This window comes from Propithecus coquereli, unplaced genomic scaffold (genome assembly GCF_000956105.1).
Source record: "Propithecus coquereli isolate 6110/MARCELLA unplaced genomic scaffold, Pcoq_1.0 Scaffold91, whole genome shotgun sequence".
Classification (NCBI taxonomy): Eukaryota; Metazoa; Chordata; class Mammalia; order Primates; family Indriidae; genus Propithecus; species Propithecus coquereli.
This window is the reverse complement of record NW_012155396.1, coordinates 3722213-3736030: the sequence shown is the minus strand read 5'-3', so window position 1 is coordinate 3736030 and position 13818 is coordinate 3722213.

Below are 13818 nucleotides of genomic sequence, written 5' to 3'. Positions count from 1 at the left end.
GGGGCGGGCATTCAGGCAGAAAAGAGGCCCAGAAGCGCGGGTCCGCTGCGGGAGGCTGGCTGGGGGACACCAGGGCGCCCTGGGGACGTCTCTCCCCCTTCGCCCCATCTGCTGCGCTGGGCTTGGCATTGCTTACTCAGGGGAAGGAGGAAAAAGAGAAAGGGCGGAAAAGCCAACAGACAAAACCAACAACAATAAAAGGAGATTTGCTGAGCGGGTGGAATTGTCTCCCCAGCCCCAGGCAGGCAGCCGGCTCGGGGTGGGCTCCGGGATGTGTAGCCGGCGCGGTCGTAAAGGCTTTTGCTGTCACGATAAATGCCCCCCAGGGCAAAAAGAAAGGCACAGGCACATCTCTGCGGTTTCATGATGATCTCCTCAGACTCTGTCCTTGGGAGATTCCTGGTCCCCTTCCTGGGAGGAAGCGGGTGGGGGGGTGCGCCTTGGTCAGAGGAGCCAGGCAGTGTGGAGGGAGCCCCCGCGCGCACCGGGCAGGGCCCTGCACGCTTCACTTCCTTCCGTTCCCACGGCCGAGCGGAGGGCAGGCACCGCCGTCCCCTGGGCCCGGAGATCGAGTGACTCGCCCCAGATCGCACAGCCGAGTTGGCGCTTGAACTCGGGCGGGTCTGCCTCCGAGCCCAGCTTTTAACCCTATGTTATCCAGTCTCCTGCTGGACCCAGACTCCTCAACGCGGCACTCGACGGCCACTGCCAATATGCCTGAGTTGACACATGCAGTACAACTTGTTTTCCAAACTCGTTACATTGGCGTGTTGGTTCAGAGGCAAACGACTGCGGCCGCCGGATGAACTGACTGGGCGTCGTCCCACCCGATGCAGAATCTCCGTCTATGGAACCAGAGAACAGCAGATCCAGGACGGACCCACGCGAGGGAGTCCGCGTCCGTTTTCTGCTGCGGAAACTGAGGGCCAGAAAAGTGAGCGCGTTTGCCCAGGGCCACACAGCGTTCGGAGTAGGATCGGTGTCTGGCATCCCGGAGGGTCCCTGGTTAGCTCCCTGCACGGCTGCGCTCCTCACCCCAGCCCAGCCTGGGAAGCCTTGACCCAGGACGCCGTCCCTGGGCCCCTGACCTTGTTTTTAGCCGCCTCTTCCCTCCGCGCTGGAACGCAGGGCCTGGCGGGGCAGAGGAGCAGCCGACAAGGGGACGCTCCGTCTGAGCGCCACGGGAGGATGAGCCTGGGCCTCTCCGCCGAGCGTCGCCTGGCGGTGGAAGCCGACGGAGGGCACGAGGCGCAGTGACCCGGACGCATGTCGGAGCTGAATTTGGGGAGAGGAGGACGGCCAACGTTTTCTGTGTAGCCACGAGGCGCTGGGCGCAAATCCGGGTTAAATCAGCTTAAAGGACTGGCAACCGCTCATGGGAGACCCACGGCCTGCCCTGTCCAGGTCCTGGGGAGACCTGGTTCCCATCTAGCCTATTTTAGATGTTCCGGAAGCTGCCTTTGCAGATGCCCAGGGCCACGAAATGTGAGAGTCACAAAGAAGCCCCGCCCCCCGTAGAGACACCTTTTCTGTTTAGCCCCATAGCCCCCTGAACTATTGTATTATTTTCTTTTTCCTTTCCTTTCCTTTTCTTTTCTTTTCTTTCTTTTCTTTTTTCTTTTTTTGAGACAGTCCTGTTGCCTGGACTGGAGTGCAGTGGTGTCATCACAGGTCACTACAACCTCAAACTTCTGGGCCCAAGGGATCCTCCTGCCTCAGTCTCCTGTGTAGCTGGGACTACAGGCACGCGCCACCACGCCTAGCTAATTTTTCTATTTTTTGAAGAGATGGGGCCTTACTGTGTTGCTCAGGTTGGTCTTGAACTCAGGTTGGCCTCTAGCAATCCTCCTGCTTTGGCCTCCCAAAGTGCTGGAATTACAGATGTGAGCCACCATGCCTGGCCTATTTTCAACAACTATTTACACACACATGAATATGAACAGTGAGCCATATAAAACTCGCAGCAAGCACACATCAGGTATGCGAGGAGAGGGCCATGTGCCACTGCAGGAGGAAGACAGGAAGGCTCCCACAAGTGCATAGGGCCAGGGTCTGCCTACTCCCCTTTCCTGCCATAAACATCTTCTGCTCTAAGCCGCACAGAATCCTGGGAAGGAGGCTTAAAGAGCTTAGTGACTTACCCCAGCTCACCCAGCTCTAGTGACAGGGCATAGAGCAGACCCCAGATATCCTGACCTCAGGACAGCAAGTGGTTTATTGGATACCATCTTCCAAATCCTCCCCCTCCCCCAGATCTGTCAGGATGCCTAAAACTTTGCTATTATAATCCTCCACCCCCTGTGACTACTGGAGGGTTTGAGGGCTTCAAGAATTTCCTCTTTAAACAAATTATCCTGGAAGTAACTCTTCATTAACCACTAATATCATAAAAGGACTATGCACCTGCAGAGACGAAGAGGGCGGGGAGTGACCCCAGAGATGACCTCCATGTGTTTCCCACAGCCCAGGAAGCCTCTTCTCCCCACTGCACTGTTGTCTGCCCACTAGGCCATGGGCTCCTCTATGTGCTCCTTTTCAGTTTTCTTTCTCCAGAGCCTGGCACAGTACCTGGCACATAGTAGGCACACACATTTGCCCGGCTCCTCACATACCATGATTTAATCTGCCTGACCCAGGACGTGCCAGGATTGGCTGGAGGGCTGCCATTTGCTCTCCTCCCACCAAAACCCCCACCCTCTGGGCAGCCCAAAGATGAGCATGGTGGCGGGGGAGGCCACAGGATTCCTCTAGAATCCTGTTTTTCATAATCTAGGCTCTAGCAAGGGATTTGGGAATTCCTCAAACAGCCAGTGTGCATTTGGCATAAACACTTGGCCTGCCAGCTTCCCAGCATGTCTATGGAAAGCATTCACCAAGCAGCCCTCCTGGCCAGGTTGGGCTGGGCAGCTCCAGACCTCCGGGATGCTATCCGGAACCCCTTGGGGCTGCCCGATCTGTGCCAACACTTCATTCCTCTCCCCAGGCCCCCCTGCCAGGCACAGCTGGCCCCTGAGACAGCAGCTGCTTGTCCTCCCTCCTGGGCTGGGGACTCATCTGTGTTTGGCAGTGCCCAGATTAATCCTGATTACCTTCCCTGCTGACTGCGCAGGGGCTGAGCAGTTTCTCCCGCCCCCACCCCCATCCCCTGGGAAAACAAAGCCGAATGTTCCTGCAGCCAATGTCCTCACTAACCAAGGAGATTGTGGCTGCCTGGGGTTCTAGGAAGAGCAAGGGCAGAGTGTGTTCTTAGGAGGGCAGGGAGGCACCGAGGGATCTTGCAGCTCCCCAAATGGGGCAAGCGAAGCAAGGCTGTGAGACGGAGTGATGCAATATGATTGAACAAGTGGAGGCTGGGGACAAGACAGAGCGAGAAGGCTGCAAGGGAGGAGGAGGAGAGCCTCTTTTGCAGGATATCTTATTTATTTCTATTCTCTTTAAAGTCAGACTTCAAGTGGAATCAGGAGGGAACAGGAGTAAAGAAGCAGGGAAAGGTTGGGGTGTCAGGCAGCTGGCGTGTGCTTTGAGTCCTGCAGCGGGACTTGCTCCATGCCCAGCCCATGCTGAATGGCAGAATGCAGGAACCGCCACACCCTTAGGGCTGCAAACCCATAACCACTGGAGAGGGGCTTCCAGGGCAGCATGTTGCTAGGAGACAATAACATCCTGGATCATTTCTGTCTGTAGCACAGAGCCTGGTAGACAGTAACTGCTCAATACACAACAGCTACATGCTAGGAGCTATTCAAAGTTCTTTCAACAGGTTAATTCTGCTTATTCTTTCACCAGGCTACGAGGTAGATACTATTAATATTATCTTCATGTTGCAGAAGAGAAAATGGAAGCACAGAGAGGTTAAGGTACTTGTTCAAGGTCACACAGTTTGAAAGTTGCAGAGCTGGGATTCGAACCCATACAGGCTGTCTTGAAAGACTGTGCTCTTATTCACCATGCTCTTTAGATTCTTGAAAGAAAGAGAGAGCAAAAAGAAAGAAAAATATATTAGTTGCAGAATTGAAAGAGACCATGGATGTCATTTAAATCCAATTCCTTGTTTTATCAACTAAGGACTAGAGAGGAGAAGGGACTTGTCCAAGACCCTTGGCACTAGCCAGTTACAGGCAGAGCTGAGATCAGAACGCAGATCTCCTGATATCCGGTCCCAGAAGCTTTCTGCTCCACCAGCTTCTCTTGGAAGAGAACAGCAGTCCCCTCCATGGTTTGTAAACTGACATTTTGACAGCATCAGTGTCTGTCAGGCTTGGGAAACCTTGGAACCTGGACCTCCCTTCTCCCTCCCCAGCCCTCCCCAACCTAGTTAGGCTAGCTCCCTAGGGCGGACCCAAGTTCTTTGGCCTGAGGCAACCTGGCCCAGCAGGAAGACGTTGGAGCTGCAGGTCCCCAAAGGGTGGGCAGGGGTTGTCCCTGAGGGAAGCCGCTGAGACTGGCCTCAGGAACCAGGGCTCTGTCTGTGGCACCCACTCCTCTGGGGCCCCGTCAGGAACATGTGGGTGTTCAGTGTGGACTTTCCGTGCTTGGATTTTGGCCTAAATTCCCAGTTCTTTGGCAACCTGAGTACTAATCATGTTCAGGGTAATTTTTCTCCCAAGGCATTTGTTCTGGATCTCTAATGTCTGGTATATAAGATATCATTTTTGATTCAGCATATTTAAAACTCATTTTTCCCCTAGACGAGACAAATAGAATTTGTAGCTTCCCATATGGGGGTTTTCAGAAGATTGGCGCTGGGATGCGGTGCCTTCCCAGAGTCGTGCCATCTGATTAGTTCTGGTGTTTTCCTCCCTGTTTATGAGGGGTGGGGAATTGCAGTTATTCCAGCTGGGAGAAGGTGTGATTGGGTTTTTCTCCTGAGAGGGAAAAGCAGATTCTATCAGATGGATGAGTTTTTGCCATCTCCTATTTTTGTCTGCTGCCTGGCAGGACTTTCCAGAATAGAATCCTTTGGCAGCGCACAGCTAGGCCATGCAGGGAAGCAGTCACCCAGGCCGGGAGGGCCGTGTTTACTAAGGCCAGCGCTGGTCACTTCGGACAGTGCTGGGAAGGCATCTTGACCTGTGAACACTCCAGGGTGGGGGCGGAGTCCAAGGCCGAGTGGGTTTCCCAGAGTGCTCTGGGGCTGGTTGCTTCCCCCTAGCGGATCAGTCCTGCCTAGCGCCCAGGATGCCCGCAGGGGGTTCTAGAGACAGCCCTCGAAGGACAGGAGTCGGGGACGCTTCGGTAGGGGGTGTCATTTGCCTTGTTTGCTCAGGACACAGGCACATGTTCCAATAAGGGAAGATTGCCCAGAGATGTCTAGGGTCAAGGCAAGGAGAGGGAGGGATCCTCAGTGTCCTGTGTTTGCTAGAGGCTCCTCATCCCATGACAGGAGAAATGGCAGAGATACTGTCTCCTCTGGTGACCTTGGCTTTCTGAATTTCTTTGGTAATGAGTAGACTTTATGGATCGTGTGGAAACCAAGGAGGCCTATTGGCTGCCTCTTTAATCAGGCTTTGCAGAGTGGGAGCTGGGGAGTGGGGAGGAAGCAAGGATGCGGTGGGCAGAGTAGAGCCCTTGGAAGGGAAGCGCCCAGTCTCGAGTTTCTGTTCAGGACTTTAGATTTCCCCAGCCCTCCAGGCCCTACACATTTGCCCCCTCCTTGTGACAAAGCCCCATCTGTACCCAAGGGCCCAGCCACCAGCCCCTATGAGGAGAGAAGGAGCAGGGCAGGTGAAGGAGTTCCACCGCAGGGCTGAACAGAGATGCCCTGAGCCACTGTCTGCCCTCCAGGGGGCTGGGCAGAGGCTGCATCTCCTAGATCTGCTTGTGGGTGAGCCCACGTGCTGACATGCTGGGCTGGGCTTTAGTCATGGCTATTGGTGGCCCAGTGTTTGTGTTTTTGTCCTTCTGAGTTCTGTAGTTTGTGCATTGAAATAATAAGAAGTGGAGTTGGAGGGCTCGCCCTGATTAGCTTTGCAGCAATAAAGCCTAATCTTGTTAAGTAAATTAAGCCTTGAATAAATGCTGCTTATTCCTTGCTGATATTCTCCTGCTACCTGAGGCAACATGGCTCTGTGACCTTTAGCCAGTCACTTAACACCTCTGAATCTATCCGCATGTCCATAGAAAGCGAGTATAATACTATTTGCTCTTCTTCTCCCTACTTACTGTGGAGATCAAATACAATAATACATGCGGAAGTCCTTTATAGATGGCAAGGTGCTGTTCCACTGGAAGGAACCATTATGCTCATTATGCTTATTGTAAAGCGACCAGAACAGCTGTCCCTTACAACATGGGGTGCTGGCAACATGAGCTCCATTATAAGAAAGCGAAAAAAGAACCAATTTTCCCAGTGAAAAAGAGTGACCCCAGACAAAGCAGAAAGACCAATAAAACAACCCCAATGAGAGCAATGACAATTTAGATGATTTACTACCAAGACCCAATCCAGTATAACCAATAACAAAAGAGTTCTTCATTCTTATCAGAAGCAGTTGTCAGAGCCAAGGACAATCACTCCACCCTTTTCTAAACCCAGCGTCAAATATTATTTTTTATTTGATGCTATGTGGTTGAAACGAAGAGCCAATTAGAGCCAATTTTGGTTCCCAGTACAAAAGGGTAAAACTGAGTCTCCTCTCTTCCCTCTCTCAGAAAGAAACCCAGACTGGGGCAAGGTTCTGGAGAGCTTTGGGAAATCAGAGAGGCCAGGAAAGAAAAGCTCAGAGCATTCCCGGAGGGAATCTGTTGTTTTTGCTTTCCCAGGGTCTATTCCTCCCTCTTTTGGTAATAGATCCCTCTTTTCCTTTGGGCAACTACCCTATACCCATACTCCTTCCAAGTGTGATTGACCCCTTCCCTGGTTTGACTCAAATCTGACAAATTAGAGTGCTGCATCCCTCCAGCCACAGTGATTGGTTCAGCAATAGGCATGTGACCTAAGCCAGACCAATGAGAGTCGGCTCTCGGACTTTTGCTGCAACAATTAGGAAGGAGAAGTTCTCTTTCCTGGGGAGTTGCTGAGCTGGAAAGAAGGTATATGCCTGGAGTTTTTGGTGGTCACCTTTGCCACTGCCTAAGAATGAAGCTAATGTTGCAGGAAGAAGCAGAGCCGAGAGATAAAGAATGGTTCCTGTTGGCATGGTTTGAGCACTAGTTCAACTGTATGGGAAAGACAAGGCAGTCAGGGTAAGCAGGTTTAGGATGGGCTAGTCTGAATAATTTCAGTGGGCTTTGGGGCATAGGGGTTGTCCTTAATTGTCTGGTACCTGGCCCTGGGGTGATTAGGGCAGGGGGATAGTGGCCTTGATTGTGAGAGCTCTATGAGCTGGTAGTTGGGGTATGGGCTCTGGATTGGATGGTTTGCATTGGAAAGGCATGCTCCTCTTTCTGGGAATTAGTTCACCCTGGGAGGATCAATCCCTCCAGTGGCAACAAGGTCTCAAGATGTCAAAGCATCAGAAAATATAGAAAATACAAAACGTGATTAATATAGTCAGGATGGCTGGGGCCTCTCTCCACACAGTCATTCATCCTCTTGGAGGCTAGTCCGGGTGCGTTCCCACTGTGGCTGAAGGCTTCTCTGCAGTAAGACAGGCAAGCCTCGGTATGCAAGCGCTTTTCCAGCCTCAGCTTGTGTATCATTTGCCATTGTCCCATTGGGCAGGCACATCACATGGCCAAGCTCGAGTCAGTGTGGGAGGAGACTGAAGACAGGACTTGTGCCGGGTCCCGTCGCTGTGGCAGTCCACCCACAGCTCTTCCTCGGGGAGCAGCTCTGATGGTAGAGTTTAAGCCAAAGTTTCCCTTCTGCTAATCCTATCTGTTCATCCCAGTCTCTCTCCAGTCTTGTCCACATGACAAGGCCTTGGCGACCATTTCTGGCTTGGGACTGTTTAGTGGACAGACTGCCAAGAAAACTACCTCCTCTCATGCTTTTCCTTTTGTTCCTAAACTTAACAGCACAAATGCAAAGTGTACACAGGGCTTCTCGAGGTCGGACACACATTCAGCCAACAAATATTTGTTTTGTACCTGCTCCGTGCCAGGATCTGAGCTAGGTGCTGGGGGTATAGCAGGAAACACAACAGACCAAAAGACAATCCCTTTCGCTGGGAGACTACCCTGTATTCTTCTTGGGGAGAAGAAATAGCAATTAGTAAACAAATACACAAGTAAAATGTATGGAAGTGTGGAAGAGCGAATGAGCGAGAGAGAGGAAACATGACTGTGATTTAAAGAGCTTGTCACCCCAGAGAAGGAGTAGGACAGGTGACAATGAAAGGAGCTTCAGGCAATGCTGATGGGAAATGTGTGTGTGTGTGTGTGTGTGTGTGTGTGTGTGTGTGTGTACAGCCAACCCAGGGTGCAAGCTCCTTAACACTTAGACAGTGACATGGCCAGCAAGTGCTTTTCCTGATGGCTGTCCCTCTGATGGAAGGGGTGGGGACGGGCTGGCAAACAGAAGACAGCCGGAAATCTGTATGTGTGTGTATTCAGAGTGGGGATGGGGCAAGTAAGAAATATATACATATATGTGTATGTATCTGTCACCTGGGAATTGTAAGTCAGGCTCAGGTTCTAACCCTCAGATGTGAGTTGTTTTGGGGACAAGTCTTGTGAGACTTCTAAGCCTCAGTTACATCATCCAATTAATAGGATGAATAATAAACGCCCTGCCATGCTCCCTGACGGTGGGAAGGATCATGAATCCCTCCATCCTGGAGTGTGGAGGGTGTTTCTGAGTCATTCCCATGTTCCCCCAATAACTTTGAGCTGTGCAGGCTGCTTCCGGAATTGGGGTCAAAGTCCAAGCCCAAGAGAGGAAGGGAGCCTCCCCCTTCTGTGACTGTCTTGGGCCTGTGCAGGGGGAGCCACTTCTCGTGGCACACGCCGCACCTGCTCGTTCCCCCTCAGAGACATACACATTTTATACACAGAAGAGGTGAAGCTGTAATGGCTGGTGTTTCCTGAAGAATTTTGGCAAAAGAGTAAAAGGGTGGGACAGTCATCGCAACCTCAGGGTTGGTTTTCTGATGTGTGACTGGGGACATTTGCCTGAGATGATGTGTTCGGCAGCCTTCAGTGCCAAAGGGCCTGACTTAGGCTGGCTGAAGGGAGGTCCGGAAGGGGCCGCTTCCCACGTCCTCCGAATAGGTGCCTTGGCCTGTCTGGTTCTGCACTCTCTGAATCTCCTGAATTCGGGAGAATTCTCTGGGGTGGGCTGGGGTTGGGGGTGCAAACTGTGGTCTGCTCCTGGCCCTGGGAGGGGTGTGAAGTGAGCAAGGGGAGAGACAGGAGGGGCCTGCCCCAGGCTCCTGCCCGATCCCCAGGGGCAAGGTTTTGAAGGTAGGGATAAGGTGCGTCATGCTACGGTAACTCAAACGGGAAGCAGATGGCAATGCCGTCTTCCTTTGTGCATGGTCAGAGGGCTTCTCGGCCTGCACAGTGTGTCTGATAGGGAGGGAGGGCCACACAGTGGGGATGCCATGATCGCCTCTTGGGAATGGGAGTTGGCTTCATGGGACACTCTGAGGCCCAGCAGAATGCGGCCAGGCTCAAGGCTCTGACACCCACTCCTTTGGCTTTTTCCTGTGAGCATCAGGACTCACCCCTCCTGCATCTTGAAGCTGGCTCTTGCCACTCTCTCCCTCTTTGATTTGCTCAATCTCTGTTTAGCTCACTGTTTCACACCCGCACTGACAGTCTGCCGTCCCCTCAAGGCCCCGGGACACGTGCCAGGCAGTGAAATCCAATGTACAGTTAAATGCCACTCAGCTCTGCGTCGTACTCTCATTCTCCCTCTTCCTTCCTTCCCAGGAACGCAGGGTGCCCCGGCAGTGGGGGACCAGGCTGAATTGGACCTTTCCCAGAAATGTTTATTCTGAAAATTTCACCCAAAAGTAGAAGGCCAGGTACAATAGACTCCCATGTACCTACCGCCCAGCTTTAACAATTCTCAACATGTTGCCGATCTTGTTTATCTAATCTCATATACAATAATATATAAAAATATTGGTTTTTGCTGAAGCATTTTAAGGTACACCCCAAATATTATTCCATTTCACCCCAAACTACTTCCTTTGTATCTCTAATGCATAAGGAAGCATTTAAAAATAACCAACCACCATGCCATCATCTCATCTAATAAAATTAGCAATAATTCCTTATGGTCATCTGAAACAGAACCCACATTTAAATTTCCCTCAGTGCCCCAGAGTCGTCTTTCACAGTTGCTTTGATCTATATCTTGGAACTCAAAGAGGTTTGCTGAGCAAATTTAAAGTGAGTGGAATTCTAATAAGAAGTTTAACCTTTATATTAAATAGTTAGGGCTGTTTTCAGGCTTTTTGGAGAATCTGCTGACATTAAATAATGGGCTTGTTATACAAGAGCCTCAATTCTTTTGGCCACCAAGTAAGAACAGAGGTCCTACATTGTTCCCAATGCTGCACCCGATGGTGGTCATTAAGGCGATGCTTCACTTTGTATGTTTCTTCTCTCTTCAGTCCCCTCCTCCCTCTTCCTTTGGGAATTTCGTACTTCTCCCATCTCAGAACATGCCTCTTCCTGTCCTTGCTCTCTTTCCGTGTCCAGGACACTTCTCTGGAGTGGATTCCCTTCGTCCCGAGGACCCCTCTCTTTGGCGCAGGGACTTTTCTCTGGGTCTTGGTGTGTGGTTCCTGCGCCTTTCTATGACCTTGCTTCATAGCTCGATCAGCGTCCAAACCTGTCTCCGTTTTCTTTGCAGTTGTGTAACTCTGGGTACCTCCAAGAGCAAAGCCCGAGACGAGGACTGGGTGCAGGAGGCTTCTGTGGAGGGCTCCCTGGGAAGCAGGAGTGAGGCTGGGGACAGTGAGGCGAGGCAGGGGTAGAGCCAGCAAAGAGTGCCTTCCTGATCCGGTTACTGGCGTGGGCCCCAGGCCTCAGTCCCGAGGAGAAGGCACCTCATAGCTGCCCCTGTGGATGGTGGGAGGCTGGGCATTTGCCCACAGACCCCAGTCTGCACTGGTGGGGACTTGCTGCCCAGGGAGTAGAGGGCGGACCAGAGAGCCCGGGGCCAGCAGGACGAGGCCCACGTGGTGGGAAGACGTGGGCAGTAGCAGGGACTGTCCAGGAGTGAGAGGTGGGACTCAAGATCTTCCCCCTCTAAGCCATGAACTTCACGGGACTCCAGAGAGCAGGAGATGTGGTGGTGGGTGTATGTTTTCTATTTTTTTTTTTTACACATTTATTTTGTTTTATTGATCTATTGATTTTCTGAGCATCTCCTGGTGGGACTCTGGCTCCCACAGTCTCAGCCCATGTGGTTTACGTGGGGCTTTCCCATCCTTGGCAACGGGGTGAGCACGTGACACAGGCCTAGCCAGTAAGAGCCCTCGTGGACACGTTTGCTGGCACTGCTGCCGGAGAGACACTGTCTCCCATGCTCCCGGAGGTGCTGGAGGCCGTCTCCACCGCTCGGAGAGGGAGAGGCTGTCTGAGGACGAAACGAGCGCAGAGTTAAGAGGTGTAAGAGATGGACCAGGGCCTAGACTTCTTAGCAACGTGGGCCAATACATCCTCTCTATTTTTATTTAGATAAGTTGCCTTGGGTTTCTGTCACTTGCGGCTAAAGGAGTCCTGACCGTTACAGAGGCCAGCCATGTCCCCAAGCTGCCAAGTAACCCACTGAGGCTGTTCCACCCATACCCAATGGCCTTCCTTCTGCGGTCTCCCCTCATGCAGGAACTTAGGCCCTCCATCCCCAGCTCGTACACAGGTACAGTGGACTCAACGTTTGTGTCTCCCCAAAAGTCACGTTGAAATCCTAACCCCAATGTGATGCTATTAGGAAGGGAGGCCTTGGGAAGGTGTTTAGGTCATGAGGGTGGAGGCCGCAAGAGTGGGATTGGTGACTTAAGAAAGGGGACCCCAGAAAGCTCTCCTGCTCTCTTTCTTCCATGCGAGGATACAACAAGGAGATGGCACTCGCTCTCTGCAATCCCGAAGGGGGCCCTCACTAGAACCTGACCATGCTGGCATCCTGCTCTTGGACTTCCGGCCTCCAGAACTGTGGGAAATAAATGTCTGTTGGGTAAGCTACCCAGTCTATGGTACTTTCGTAGCAGCCTGAACGAAGACAGCAGGAAAGGATCCAGAGCTGTCATCCATGCTTATTGTGAGTTGACATCCATGTGTTCCTTGGTCCAGGGTCACTGACATTTAAGCCTGTTGCTAATTGGGATGGGAAGGGAAGAAAGGTTTGCTCAAATCCAGACACTGTGCTGAGTCATCTCATTTAACCCTCAGAGCAACCAGCAACTTTTCTGAAGAGGGGAGGGTCTTTGAAAGTGCTCATGGAAGTGATTGCCTTTGGCGGGGCAGCCCTCCAAGTCCCCTGATTTGGGTGGACACTGTCAGGTCCTGTGTGCACTGCAGGGTTGGCTGTGCTCTGTGCCTGCAGCAAGAGAATTTCCCTCTTTTCTTCCACTCTACGAACCTGCTTGGGTCTCTGTTACTGGGCTGCATGGGGTTTTTTTTGGTTTGATTGTTTGCATGGATTTTTGTTGTTGTTGTTCTTTTTTTGTTTTTTAAATAATTTGGTGCTTCCCAAGGCTGACTCGCAGCACCGCACTGACTGGTGTAGAATGTGCTCGTTGCCAGCTCTGGCTCCAGGGTAATCCTTTTGCCTGAATAACTGGTGGCTGGCCGTGGCCAAGCCCGGGCGGAGCTGACCCCGGCGGTGGATGGGGGCCAGCCAGGCCTTGCCCTGTCACACACAAACAGCTCTCCCGAAGCCCCTCTATGAAAAGCAACAGAAAACAAAGACTAGGGGGCAAAGTTAATTTATTTAGTTTTTTTTTAAATAAAACAAGAAAAAAAATTGTAAGTAAAAAAAAGACAATCATTTACATTTGGGAAGTTTCACATTCTGAGAATGAACCACAGTATCAAGTTTTGTGAGCAAAAGGCTTGAGACATCGCAGCCTGGTTAGGTGGCCGCGATGATCTGCCGCGTGTTTCCCAGAGCAGGTCCGACCCTGACCACTGCGCAAGCCTCTGCTCCAGGACTTGTGACTTACCTCTTTTAATGTCAAACTCCTTTCCCCTTCAATGTCCCTTTAACATGTCCCTTTCCCTCCCATCCCTTCTGTCTCTGCCTTTCGCTATAATTCGGTGCCGGCACCTTCACCTCCCTGTCTCCATGTACCAAAGCTTCCAACAAAACAGCCTCCTCCCTGCACACCATTCACATACCTCACCTCCTTCAAAATCTGCCTCGAAACACCTCTCTTCTGGAAAGCACTCTGGTCTTCCCTGCTCCAGTCTTTCTCGAGAGGATTACCTGGCTCGAGGGATGCTCTGGGGGTTCAGGGGACCTGGGCTGTAGTCCTGGTCCACCTATCAGCTATTACAGTCTTAAATATTTTCTTAGTTTTAAAGTCTCAGTTATCCTGCTTCACAGCGATGTGGCTACACAGTATAGATGCTAATGTGCCCTGAAAAGTCGAAATGCTATGAAGTGCAAGCGGGGTTACCTGTGGGCTCCCCTCAGCTCATGCCATCTCCCAGCTGCCGGCGATGCGTGGTGCTTTCAGCTCTTCGGCTGCTGGGGTAACCTCAGTACGTGGGTGAGTGAGGTTTGAACATGGGGAATGCAAAGTCCCTGAGGGCAGGACTAGGTTTTAATGTTTACTTGGTGAGCTTCTCGAGCCCACAGCACCAGACAGGGCTGAGCACGAAGTGGAAGCAGGTGCTCAGTCTTAAAGTTTATTGCTTTGATTCAAGTTTCCTTGGACAGATCCACCACCCACAGCGTGGTAGCTACATCACAGCAGC